The sequence below is a fragment of the Macaca nemestrina genome, chromosome 2, assembly GCF_043159975.1.
Source record: "Macaca nemestrina isolate mMacNem1 chromosome 2, mMacNem.hap1, whole genome shotgun sequence".
NCBI classification, from domain to species: domain Eukaryota; kingdom Metazoa; phylum Chordata; class Mammalia; order Primates; family Cercopithecidae; genus Macaca; species Macaca nemestrina.
The window spans coordinates 16,875,906-16,890,210 of record NC_092126.1 but is presented as its reverse complement, the minus strand read 5'-3'; the positions used below and the strand labels follow the sequence as shown (position 1 = coordinate 16,890,210).

Here is a 14,305-nt window from a genome sequence, read left to right as displayed (position 1 = left end):
ACTCTTGTCAAAGTAGTCTATCTAAGAGTTCACTCACACACTTATCATTGGCTATAACATGCAAACTCCTTTAGGGCAAGGCCGTATCCAATTCATCTCTGTTTCCTCAGAATCCTGAGAGCACATAGAAAGTGTTCAATAAACGTTCACCGAGATAAAATATTGCCAACTACCTTTTGCCTCAATTCCAGACTTCCCTTCCTGGCTTTTTGAAAACTTTCTTTCTATCTCTAATCAAGCCTCAGCTGGCTAACTTTATTTTTTATTTCTTCTCAACAAAAGCATCCACGTTTATTAAGATTTTGTTTCTCCTATTTGTTAAATAAGCTCTGCCTCTCTGCTTGTGCTAAAGTAGATGCCCTTTCTGTAACACCTTACCTCTGCTCCCTGAAAGTTACATAAACATACTTAAGATCCAGTTTGACTGGGCACAGTGGCACATTCCCTGTAGTCCCAATGACTTGGGAAGCTAAGATGGGAGGCTGGCTTGATCCCAGGGAGGTTGAGGTTGTAGTGAGGTGTGATCATGTCACTGCAATCCAGGCTGGGCAACAGAGTGAGACTGCCTCAAAAACAAAACAAAGCAAAACAAACAAACAAACAAAAACCAGTTCAACTATCACATTCTTCAATTGTTCCATCCAATGCTATAATGCTATCTCCGTTTCATGAAACTTCCATATTAGAAGTTAAAGGAAAGTTTCACCTGCAATGGTTTTTGCTGCTCTAAGACCCTTAAAATAGAGGACTATATCATAAATCTCTCCCGTCTGCCCCTTTAGCACAATGTTATCCAGTGGGCATGGCCCACGAACAGGAATTGGATGGTATTTTTATTGCTACCAGCACAATTCATGGCTTAAAATCTCCCACAGCATCTAAGGAACAAGATATTGGAGGCTTTCATTATTTGCCTTGTCAAGTCTTACCCAGCCAATATCCAAATGCTCTGATTTACAGCAGGCTACTGGGGGCTGGAATTTGAATTGCCTTAGTTAATGGCTTTCCAGAGGCCGAAACCATATGTGCTAAAGATAATTTTTTTAAACTCCACTTTAGGGGCCAGCTATGGTGGCTCACGCCTGTAATCCCTGCACTTTGGAAGGCTGAGGTGGGAGGATAACTTGAGCCCAGGAGTTCAATATCAGCCTGGACAACATAGCAAGACCCCTGGCTCTACAAAAAAATAATAATAATAAATGAGAAATATTAGCTGGGAGTGGTGGTGCACACCTGTAGTCCCAGCTACATCAGGAGGCTGAGGTAGAAGGATCACTTGAACCCAGGAATTCAAGGTTACAGCAAGCTATGATCATGCCACTGCACTCCAGCCTGGGTGACAGAACAAGACCCTGCCAACAATAAAATAAATAAATAAGTAGATAAATGAATAAACCTCTACTTTACATAAAAAGCAAAACTCGGAAAATTGTTTAGGGAAGGGGTTAATAGCATGGGGGTTTAATCTTGGCCCTTCTACAAATTTTAATCCAACAAATGTTTTTACATCACATCTCATTTTGATACACATTTTTCAGACCATGAGAAATTGGCAACTTCACATTTATCAGACATTTCATTTCTTCTTCTTTCAATGATAGTTCATATTCTGATTTGGGTTCAGTTTGAAATCTGAGCTTGAGATGTAGTTTGGGGAGTAAACAGGGGTGGTCATTGAAGTATTGGTGTTGGAAAAGACAGACCAGGGAATGTGGTAGGTGTGACTACCTAACCGAGTTTGTAAAAAAAATATGGATTTTTATAGTTAATTATTCTGAATTATTCATTTAGCAATGGCCAAGTGAACCAGAAATGAGCAGTTTAAAGCCTAATCTTAAGCCCTCTGCTCACATTTGATGTTATGGGATTTTTGTTGGGATAAACTAAATCATGTTTCCAAGAATCAAACATATTGGTAAGTGGGAAATTTCCAGAAGGCAATATCAATAAAGCTGTGTCTGCCACTCCAATTTGACACTGTGAGATAGAGATAAATCTGGCAAGGGATAGCGGCTGCACTGGGTTCTTTGTAGAACTGATAGTGGTCCAAAATGATGAAATCATAGCATCTGCTCTGACTGGGTATAAATTGTTTAGAGCAATTTCTATGGTTACTGGGCCAAAGTCAGCACAATCAACTGCAGATTGGAGAATCAGAAATGTTGACACAGAGTTCAACATTAAGCAAACAAGGCACGCTGCTGTAAGTCAAACCACTATCATATTAGCTTTACAAGGAAATAATTTTCAGAGATGCCAAAGAGTCAGTATATCCCACACACCACTTTACTATGGCAGAATATACTAAGGACGCAAGGGGTTATAATACTGTAACTAAGAACTACTGAATATATAGGACTCTGCAAGGAGGAGTCAATGTTTTATTGGTCCCTGGTTTGGAGATTAGGAAAGTCATGCTTGTTCCTCCACATATCAACAGAGAAGCTCAAGGGGTAAAACTCCACCATCGTGAGGTCTCATTTTTGCTCTGACATCCTAGAACAAGAATAACGGGGGTCAATGAGGTTATCTAATGATGCTTTTCTCACTCTTAAATTTTAATCACCAAAATAGTAATAATGAGAAAACAGTAACAAGAGTTAACAATTAACAAGAGCTTATCTATACCAAGGACTGTACTTTATTTAATATTTAACCCAGCCAGGTGTGGTGGCTCATGCTTGTAATCCCAGCACTTTGGGAGGCCGAGGCGGACAGATCACTTGAGGACAGGAGTTCAAGACCAACCTGGCCAACATGGTGAAACACCATCTCTAATAAAAATACAGAACAATTAGCCGGGCGCGGTGGTGGGTGCCTGTAATCCCAACTACTCAGGAAGCTGAGGCAGGAGAATCTCTCAGACCCAGGAGGTGCAGGTTGCAGTGAGCTGAGATCACGTCATTGCAATCCAGCCTGGGCAATAAGAGTGAAACTCTCTTAAAAAAAAAAAAAAAAAAAAAAAAAAAAAAAACCCATAAGATAGGGTGGATCATTTAGGATCATTTAGGAAGTAACTCATGGCTTGGCATACTCTTTCTGGAGATCTTTCCTGTCTCTAGAACTTCCCGAAGATGCTGGTTAGAGGCAACATCCACACTATTATGGAAGTGGCATTCAATGCTAACCTCAGATGCAATATACAGTGTAAGTCCATCTTTGGCTTCCTTTTTTCTTCATCATTTCTTCTTCTTTGGTCTTGGTTAGATAGCTATGTAGCTGCATAAGGAATTAGATTAGCCTATGAGTGAACCCCATTAAATGTTGAACAGGAGCACATCCAAACTCAGTCAAACTCAGTGCTCTTATAAGATGTAAAGATGAAAGGATATGACAAAAGAAACTGATTGTTACTTTGGATGCCTAGTTTTAAAAATAAAAATAAAAATTTGGCCCACTACTTAGGAACTACTCAGATCTTGGAAGGACTCTGAAGAATTCTTGTTTTAGAGCTGTGCTATTCTCAAATAGCTATTTTTATGATTAACTTCTATTCTGAGTGATAAATGAAAAAAAAGAAATTCTTGAACTTTCAGCAAAACAATTGCCAAGATTTGTTTTATCATAGTGACTCATAGAATTACATTTATATTGTCCTGACCTCAGAAGTCTTCATTCTGTTTTGGAAAGTAAATAAACTAAAACAAGATTTTTTCTTTTCCACTAAAGAGATGTTCAGTGTTCTGTTCTGGGACAAGATTGATCCATTTTATATGGTAACTGAATTCTTCACCATTGTTCTTGTCTGCATATATCTGTCAACTTTGAGTCTGGGGTCTTAGACAATTGGCTAAAAAGTTAAGAATTCAGCTGTTCATTCATTGGCAAGTTGCATTGCCTTTTCTCCCTGTATTAGTCCTTTCTCACAAGGCCAGAAAGAACTGCCTGAGACTGGGTAATTTATAAAGGAAAGAGGTTTAATTGACTCACTGTTCAGAAGGGCTGGGGAGACCTCAGGAAACTTACGATCATGGCAGAAGGGGAAGCAAGCACATCCTTCTTCACATGGTGGCAGGAAGGAGAAGTGCTGAGCAAAGGGGGGAAAGTGCCTCATAAAAACATCAGATCTCACTCACTATCACAGAACAGCATGAGGGTAACCACCCCCATGATTAAATTACCTCCCACCGGGTCCCTCCTATGATGCATGGCGATTATGGGAACTATAATTCAAGATGAGATTTGGGTGGGGACACAGCCAAACCATATCACTCCCCCTTTGTGACCTGGCTTTGTCACTTACTCATGTAAAACTGTTAGAATAATGGTGAAAAATAGTAGCAGTGAAAAAGAATTGTAACAAAGTAAACCCAGCTAATGGAGAGACTTCTGTAGAAAGTGGATGTCAGAAAAAGATCTCATTCATTTGCGAAGTTTTAGTGAGCATCATGTGCCAGATACTATGATTTTCAGGCCTTAGGATGGAGGAAGTGAAGGATAGCTCATGGCAGCTTCACCTGGGGAAAGCATGGGCTGTAGAGGCAGGTAGAACTGCCCTTGATCTACCCTGGGGAATAGGTGACATTCAGCTTTACACCAGCTTCTGGTGAATCACAAAGACTATTCATTTGATTTTTTAAAATGTTTTATTTTGAATAATTGTAGATACACAATAATAAAGAGATATCCTGTGCACTCTTAACCCAGTTTTCCCCAGTGATAACTTCTTGTATAACCATAGTATAATATTACAACCAGGACATTGACATTGATTTAATTCACCAAACTTACTTAGATTTCACCAGTTTTACATGTACTCATTGTGTGTGTATGTGTGTCTATTTAGTTCTATGCAATGTTATCACATGGGTAGATTTGTGTGCCAACCACCACAGTCAAGATACAAAGCAGTTCTATGGCAACCATGAATCTGGTTCTCCAGCTCTATAACTGTTGTCATTATAAGAAGGTTAGATAAAGGAAATCACATAATGTAACCTTTGAGATTAGCTTTTTCAACTCCACATAATTCATTTGCGATCTATGCAAGTTGTTGCATGTATCAGTGCTTTGGTCCTTTTTATTGCTTAGCAATATTCCATTGTATAGATGTGCCACAATTTGTTCAACCAATTACCCACAGACACGTGTTTGGATTGTTTTCAGCCTTGAGCTGTATCAAACAAAGCTTCTATGAACATTAATGCAGATTTTTGTATGAATATAACTTTGCATTTGTCTGGGATAAATGTCCAAAAGTGTATTTTCTGGGTTGTATGTTAGATCTATATTAGTTTTATAAGAAGATGCTGAATAATTTTCTAGAATGGCTATACTATTTTACATTATCACAGCACTACATGAGTTTCTCTACACCTTTCCCTAATAAATGTGTAGCTATATCTTATTGTGAATTTAATTTGCATTGCATTTCCTGAATGAGTAACAATGCTGAACACCTTTTTCACATGCTTCTTTCCCATCTGTATATTCTTGTTAGTGAAATATCTGTTCATGTATTTTGCTCATTATCTAATTGGAAATTGGATTGTTTGTTCAATTTTCATTGTTGAGTTTTAAGAATTCTTTATATTATATGTTCTAGATATGTCTTTTGTCAACTATGTGGTTTGCAAATATTATCTTCCAGTCTATAGCTTGCTTTTTCATCCTCCTAACAGAGTCTTTGCAGAGCAAAAGTTTTTAGTTTTGGTGAAGCTCTATTTATCACCTTTTTCTTTAATGAATCATGTTTTTGGCATCAGGTCTAAGAATGCTTTGCTAGTCTTAGGTTTTCAAGAGTTTCTCCTTTTTTTTTCTAGAAGTTTTATAGTTTTACATGTTACATATAAACCTATGGTCCACTTTGAGTTAATTTTTTAAATAAGGTATGAGGTTTAGATTGAGGTTCTTTTTTTCCTATTGTTTGCCCATGAATGTCCAATTGCTCCAACACCATTTGTTGAGAACACCGTTCCCCCCCCCCCAACTGAATTGTTATTGCACCTTTGTCAATGATATGGTTTGGCTGTGTCCCCACCCAAATCTCATCTTGAATTGTAGCTCCCATAATACCCACATGTCACTGGAGGGACCCGGTGGGAGGTAGTTGAAACATGGGGCAGGTTTTTCCCACACTGTTCTCGTGATAGTGAATAAGTCTCACAAGATCTGATGGTTTCATAAAGGGCAGTTCCCTTGCATATGCTCTCTTGCCTGCCACCATGTAAGACATGCCTTTGCTCCTCCTTTGCCTTCTGCCATGACTGTGAGGCCTCCCCAGCCATGTGGAACTGTGAGTTCATTAAACCTCTTTTTCTTTATAAATTACCCAGTCTTGGGTATGTCTTTATTAGCAGTGTGACAATAGACTAATACAGTCAAAAAATGAGGCATCTATAAGGGTCTATATCTGTGTTCTCTTTTCTGTTTCATTGATCTACATGTCTGTCCCTCCACAAACACTACATTGTTTTGATTACTATAGCTACATAGTAAGCATTAACATGAGGTAATTTTCTCCCATTAGTTATTGTTTTAAAAAATATTTTAGCTATTCTAGGTGCTGTGCATTTCCATGGAATTTTAAAATAAACTTGCCTATGTCTATTAAAAACTATGCTGGGCTGAATATCCACATGCAAAAGAATGAAGTTCCAACCTTTCCTAACAGCATATACAAAAATTAATTCAAAATGAATCAAATACCTTAGGTAAGACCTAAGGTACATGTGCCCTGGTGGTTTGCTGTACCCATCAACCTGTCACCTACATTAGGTATTTCTCCTAATGTTATCCCTCCCCTAGCCCCCCACCCCCAAACAGGCCCCAGTGAGGAAGTTGTTTTTAATAGGTATAGAGTTTCAGTTCTGCAAAATGAAAGGAGCTATGGAGACAGATGGTGGTGAATGAAAGGAGCTATGGAGATGGATGGTGGTGATGGTTGCACATTATGAATGTATTTAATGCCATTTAAGTGTATATATAAAATATTAGGATGGTAAATTTTATGCTATGTGTATCTTACCATAATTTTAAAAATTGAAAACGAAAAAATCACACTGGGATTTTGATAAGATTTGCATTAAACCTACAGATGGATTCAGGGAGAATTGACATATTTGCTATGTCGAATTTGGCAATACATAAGACACCACCATGATGTTAACTTTACCATGCAGGTTGCTTTGCCTCAGCCCCTGGATTTCAACGCACCCTGGCTCATACCTGAGTTCACCACAACCTTTGGACCCCAGAACTGCCCTTGCTGGTTCTAGTCTCTTGCTAAATCCTCTATGGTTGCAGCTTTGGCTACTACCTATAGCCTTAGGGGAAAACCCAGAACTTGTGTTTGAATGCTACTACTGCCAGATGTTAACTGAGTCACCTCCAGCCTCAATTTCCCAATCTGTGGGATTCTTTGCACTGTAGACCTTAAATGGGAGTTATTGCTATCATTGCTGTAACATAAGCTTCTACCACTTGCCTAACTCAGCATGTGCAGTTAGATTTTAGCATCTAAAATGCCAATCTGCAATCATCTTTATTGGTCATATTTTGCCTATTTTTATCCATCATTCCAATTTGTTGTAATCATTTCAGTCCCTGATATAATCCACATTTTAATCTCAGATATTGTTGGCCGGGCGCGGTGGCTCAAGCCTGTAATCCCAGCACTTTGGGAGGCCGAGACGGGTGGATCACGAGGTCAGAAGATCGAGACCATCCTGGCTAACACGGTGAAACCCCGTCTCTACTAAGAAATAAAAAAAACTAGCCGGGCGAGGTGGCAGGCGCCTGTAGTCCCAGCTACCTGGGAGGCTGAGGCCGGAGAATGGCGTGAACCCGGGAGGCGGAGCTTGCAGTGAGCTGAGATTCGGCCACTGCACTCCAGCCTGGGCTACAGAGTGAGACTCCGTCTCAAATAAAAAATAAAAATAAAAATAAAAAAAAAAAGAAAAATAATGGCAAAGAAGACAGAGAGTCATGGATAGAATTTGACGTACCACTAGAGAAATCTGTCCTCATCTAGGTCCTTCGGTTACAGTTAACAAAAACACATTCTAGGAAATCAAAAGAAAGCCAAAGAACCATGCCTGGGAGCAACAGAACCAGATAGAACCAAAAACAGGTACATGACAGTCTAGCCTAGGAGGCTGGCTCTGGAATAAATAAGCTCCAATTATCATCTGTTTGTCTGTGTCACTCTATTCAAGATTTGCAGAGCCCAGAGAAAGGTATTATTTGCTGAGCTCAGGTCTCGTGACTGACTCCTGGTTGTACCATGGCAGTAAGAAGAAGGATCTGGCCAATGAGATTCTTTAGCATCTGAAATAGAAGGATTCCATCTGCACTTCCTGCCCCAGATGAATTCAGGGCACTGTCAGGAGAGGTCATGAGTACTCGGATGCCACAAAGTGCCAAAAATCCATTCGAACTTTTTCTCATTTGATAGTAATTCACTAATAAGCACTTTCTGGTGACGGCCATTCAGCCAGAAACAGATCCACCCAATTGTCCAGGAACATAGATCCACTAGTACTACCAAAGATGTGTTGACAAATTGTTACAAAGTCTTGTTGAAATACAAGTATGTGAAACCCATGGCATTCCTTGAATCTACTGGAACCTAGCGTAACATTCACATTGGCATTTAAGCTGCCACACTAGTTGTGTAGTGATCCCAAGTTCTTCACTTAACTTCAGTACTCAAGTCTTCTCATTGACGAAAGTGAGATAATGGTTCTAAGCTCACATTTTGGTGGGGGCGTTTTTAAAGTACTATACAGCTTATTTGCTATCTATGTGCGAGTTATATAATGCCTACTGCCTCCTTACAAGCAGAGACTAAACGGAAGTCCCTCACTTCTGTTTAGTTCTTTTGAGGGCTAAAAAGTTAAAACTAGGGAGAAGAAATCTGGAGAGAGAGTTGAGCTGCTCAGAAAAAAAGAGAAGAAATAGAAAGGGAAGACCTTGAGCCATCTAGAGAAACCTGGAAGGGACAGGTGAGAAACAGGACTGTGGGAGAGGGGGAAACCCTCTGCAAAATGGCAGTTTCCTATTAGAGTGGACAAATTACAGACCAAAGGCACACTCAAGGTAGCTGAACCCAAGTGGTATAGAAAGCCAACAGGACCCAATCACTCATCTACTGGCATTCCCATTCTAGAAAATAGCAGAAATCTTGGAGGTAAAGCTCTGTGAACCATAGAATTTGAGAGTTAAAGGCAAATTTACATAGATCGCAAGGGGCAGGAAAAAACCCCACCTGAATTTTGGCCTATATATATTTGCATTCATATACAAGAAGCAATAGAATAGTGAACTTTTCAGTCCTTGGGTGATTTTTGTTCAAGCAGAAAAAGGGGGAAAAACAGTCTCTGTGTTCTGTTATTCCAACTTTGATCTTTTATTCATTCTCTAAGGGCATAAATGATTGTTTATCTATGTTTTCATGAGTAAAACCACTCTTGAGTACTTTTTGTTTGTGGTTGTTGTTATTTCCTGCTGTGGATTTTAACACAGAAGGCTTTCGTTTTGAACCAAATGGATCAACAACGAGCATCCTACAACTGCCCTGTGCTAGATCACTTTCTTTGTGGGCTCTTTTGCCTTATGCTCATGTAGGGTACAAAATTAATTACAAGCATGAATAGCTTGTGTCTGCTGTGTTGGAGAACCTGAGGTGATATTGGCTGCCACCTACCATACCCCAGAATGTGCCTTCCCACAGCTTCTGCAGAACATGTAGCCCCAGGAGGATATGTTTTATACCATGCAGCCTGGCCATTCTGGTCTCAGTCAGGGGTGCAAATCTAAAGCAAGAGCAGCCAAACCATGGCCTCTCCATGACCTCTGGAGTGGCCACAGGTAAAAAGACAAGTTATGGCCAGGCGCAATGGCTCACACCTGTAATCCCAGCACTTTGGGAGGCCTAGGTGGGCAGATCATGAGGTCAGGAGATTGAGATCATCCTGGCCAACACGGTGAAACCCCGTCTCTACTACAAATACAAAAATTACCTGGGTGTGGTAGCATGTGCCTGTAATCCCAGTTACTGGGGAAGCTGGGCACGAGAATTGCTTGAACCCAGGAGGCGGAGGTTGGAGTGAGCTAAGATCACAGCACTGCAATCCAACCTGGCAACAGAGCAAGACCCTGTCAAAAAAAAAAAAAAAAAAAAAAAAAAAAAAAAAAAAAAAAGTTATTCTAGTCAGAGTCTCTTCCTCAGATATTTGAAACAGGAAATGAGTAAGAGAAGATGATGACAGTGTACATCAAAGAAGGCCATGAAATACCTTTAGAAGCCATGAGGAATCACGAGCAAGCCAGAATTAGGAGAAAGCAAAGTCTATAGCAAAAGTAGAGGGAAGGTGACATAAGAAACTCGATAGCACTGTGTTAACCTCAACCTGTTCCTGCCTCAGGTATGTATGAGCACATCCAAGCCATTCCCTTTGCCTACCTTTTACATTCTCTCTTTTTCCTCTTCTCATCTCCCCCGTTCTTTGCTTGAAGACAACAAGGCAGAAGAATTAGACTGTTGCCATCAGAAATCATGGAAATGCACCATCACAATTCCCTTGTTTTTCCCTATTCAAGCTGAGCTTTATGAAAGATACATTAACCACGTTGTCAGATGGAGGCATAATGACAACAAGCCCGCCCTTCATCTTTTCAAAATGCCCAGATAGCAATAATGTCTGAGAATGTAAAGTTTTCCCATCACAGCACTCTTCTCTCTTGTTGAATCTAATTGTAGCACTAGAAGAAGAGAGACTGACTCTTGCAAACCTCCCAGTGAAATGCCAACTGTAACACATCATTAGCTAAATAAGAAACAACAAGGTCAGCATGGTGTGGGAGAAATGGCAATGTTGTACTTGCTGTTGATTCAGAACTGGCGGGTTTGTGAGGAAGGGAAAAACAAATGTATATAGAAGTAATGTTGGCCAGGTGCAGTGATTCACGCTGGTAATCCCAGCACTTTGGGAGGCCGAGGTAGGTGGATCACCTGAGGTCAGGAGTTCGAGACTAGCCTGGCCAACATGGTGAAACCCCATCTCTACCAAAAATACAAAAAAAATTTAGCCAGGCATGGTGGCACACCAGTAATCCCAACTACTCAGGAGGCTGAGGCAGGAGAATTGCTTGAACCTGAGAGATGAAGTTGCAGTGAGCTGAGATCGTGCCATTGCACTCCAGCCTGGGTGACAAGAGCGAAACTCCATTTCAAAAAAAAAAAAAAAGAAGTAATGTCACTACAGGCCACAATATATAGGTGTGCATGGGAAAATATAGTTGAGTGTATTTTCAGGATGTGGCAAGCGGATGTGGCTCAACCAGAGGAGGAATTTATAGCAGCAAGTGACAGCCATAGCACCATAAAACTGCACAGAAGCTACTTTTAGGCTTTGAAGATCAAACAGCTAGATTCAAAACACAGATAATAGAATAACAACTGCTGCTTAACAGGGAGTAGGAGATAAAAATAATTTGCTACACTTCGCTGGATTCCACCCCATTCCTCTAACATAGCAATCCTGAGCAGTTAATTTATTAGAGTATGTGTGGTTGCCGCAGATGAAGGAAACTCTATCAGTGATGGAAGAAACAGTGGACAGGAAATCCTGAGCCAGCCGTTAAAAGAGGAGTAAGATTTCTGAAGCCAGAGATGATACAATAGGAGGTGAACTGAGTTACAGGAAACAACTCCTAGTGAAAGAAGATCTCTTTGCCCTAAATCAGTAAAAGGTATCTACATTAAAAATTCATATTTAATTGTTAAAGTTTATTTTAAAATAAACTAATGGTTGTTATGCCTTATTTAATTAAGAAATTAAAAGAATTTCCTGAAATCAACCTAGTTTCTAACTTGGACGTCAGCCATGATTATTACAGACCAAGAGGCACACACAAACACACTCCCTCCCCTAACCCATCTCTTAAACAAGAGATCACCCTCCAGTGACCCTTAAAAAGATTTTGAGAACTATAAAGTCACAAGAATAAAATCTTAACACTGACAGAATATAAGCTGGCTACAGATGACATTTCCAACCTCCTCTCCTTGTCAATACAAAAGATGCATTGGATGTGGGAGACAGATCTGCTGACATACTCATAGACTTGTACATGTGGCACTTTATGAAAAAATGAAAAGGAACCAGACTTCCCGTTTAAATTCTCTCACCACTACCCCTTCCTTACCTTTTTTCCTTGCCCCCCAACTCTCACAGGATCAGAGTAACATGGGATAAAGAGGATGAGAGTATGGAAAGTAAATGATAAAAATACGTGCTCTTGAGTCATTGGAAGATTTTGATCCAAAGTAATAGGTGATTATTACTCCTTGAAGCCACAGCCAAAACCAAATTTAAAATATTCCCTCTCTTTCTCCTGATGTCTTTTTCTCCAATCTGGCAACTGGCAATGCACTAAAGGAATGTTTTCATCAATGTGTCCAAATATGTTATTCAAAGTAAGATTTTATATGAGATAGCCTCAGGGAACTTTCTGGAAGAAAAAGGCAGCCCCAAAATTGGATGCACAAATTGCTTTAAGGTTTTAAGATGTGGTGAAATATATTGTGCCTTCATCGTACCTCAAGCCAGAAATGGAAAAAAGAAAAAGAATCAGTACAAAGAACGGCTTTCCAGGCAGTGCAAAGGGACTCAGTATTTCCACAGGTTTGCAAGAATGCAACAAGCAAGGAAGCCAGTGTCCCCAATACAAAGTGACCAGACCTCTGAGCTTCTAGCTGGCAAGTTGTCCAGCAGAGATAATAGGATGTTATTGAATTTTCAGGCATCTCGGTCAGTGATGGAAGTGGAGGGGTGTTGCAAAAGGATAATGGAAGGAGCAGGGATTGGGAAAGCAGGGATGGAGGGGCAGGTAAATTCTGGAAGTGGAAAATTATTTTTCAGGCATAGAAAAACTTTAAAAAATACTACTGTACTACTGTGGAAGTCATGTACTAAAAGTGTCCTTATAAGAGGAGATGTGAAGGGTGGTACATGGGTCATAAAATAAACTTTATGGCCAAGACCTTCTGACCACTAAAACCACAGATGCTTAAACAGAAAAATCCAATAAAGAAGAAGGATGGTATTCCCCAAGTAATAAGCCACTTCAGTGAGTATTCACACTCTAGTCCCAGGCCCATATTCATAATAAGGGCAAAAATGTAAACACACACGCACACACACACATGCATGCGCACCCCCACACACAAACACATGACTAGAGGCAGAGCATCCCAAGGACCAAGTGTAGGAGGAGGCAATGGGAAAACGCATTCACTCATTCAGTGGGAAAACTCATCCTTTCTAATTGCTTTGCATTTGTTTTTCATCTTCTCTCGCCTTTCTTCTGATGGTGATTATGATTGTATTTTGAAATCATGATCCACCGCTGCCGCACTGTAATTACATAAATATGGCATTATAAATGAAGGTTAGCACCAGAAATAGCAAAGCAGAGAGGAGTGCAAGTTGTCTTTGTGGATGCAAGTGTATGTGTATATGTTTATAAATACCTCTTTCATGTGGCATTTGGAAATAATCTGCTAGTGCAAGCAAGGGGGTCTTAGGAAACAAAACAAAATCCTCAATCCCATTTTCAGCTGAAGAATACAAAGGTGAGAAAAGTCATGATAAATGGAGATTGTTAAGTAAGAGCTAGGCTTAAACTGAGCTCCGATTTCTCAACTGGCCTGAGCACCATTGGTTCTTCTTGAGGACAGGAATCAGTCTGCGTCAGTACAGCTTATCAACAGCGCTCTTCAGCAACCCGAGAACCTCAGAGAGTATCTCTTAACCTCCTATATCTCCTTCTGAACAGGAGAACATCTCTCTCCCTCTTTCTCTCTCTCTCCCTCTCTCTCTCTCTCTCTCTCTCTCTCTCAATTTCACTTACTTTTGGCTGCAGCACACCACCCAGTATCTTCAACCAATCAATAACTCAGTTCCTTTCACTCTCAGGGAAAAGGAAAATTCTGAAGTGTGTACCACACAGGGTGTGTGGTAGTTCTAAAACATGTTAACAAACTATTAGAACCTTCTCTCTTCAAGAGATAGAGACTGAGTTTTCTCCCCTTGAACGTGGGCTATACTAAGTGACTCATTTTGAATCACCAGAAGATGACAGTGATGCTATGACATCATAGCATCATTTATGACCAAACCTAGGTCATAAGAAGGCAACTTCTCTTTGGCATCACTTCTGCTAGGAAAAGCCAGCCTCCACATCGTGGGAACACTCCAGCAGCTTGTGGAGAAGTTGATGCAGATAGGAACTGAGGTCTCCTGCCAACAACCATCACCAGTTCACAAGTTACATGGCTGAGCCACCTTGGAAATAGATC

The 14,305-nt window shown here is 40.2% G+C and overlaps 1 long non-coding RNA gene across 1 annotated transcript; it reads right to left on the bottom strand.

Annotated features, from left to right (window-relative positions):
• Positions 1 to 2,369: 2,369 nt before the first annotated feature.
• Positions 2,370 to 10,915, bottom strand: LOC139361736 (uncharacterized). The gene is made up of 4 exons (XR_011619317.1): positions 10,406 to 10,915; positions 9,963 to 10,098; positions 3,129 to 3,219; positions 2,370 to 2,496 (listed from the first exon to the last, which is right to left on the bottom strand). It is a non-coding gene; the product is annotated as an uncharacterized lncRNA (long non-coding RNA).
• Between the last annotated feature and the right edge of the window lie 3,390 nt (positions 10,916 to 14,305).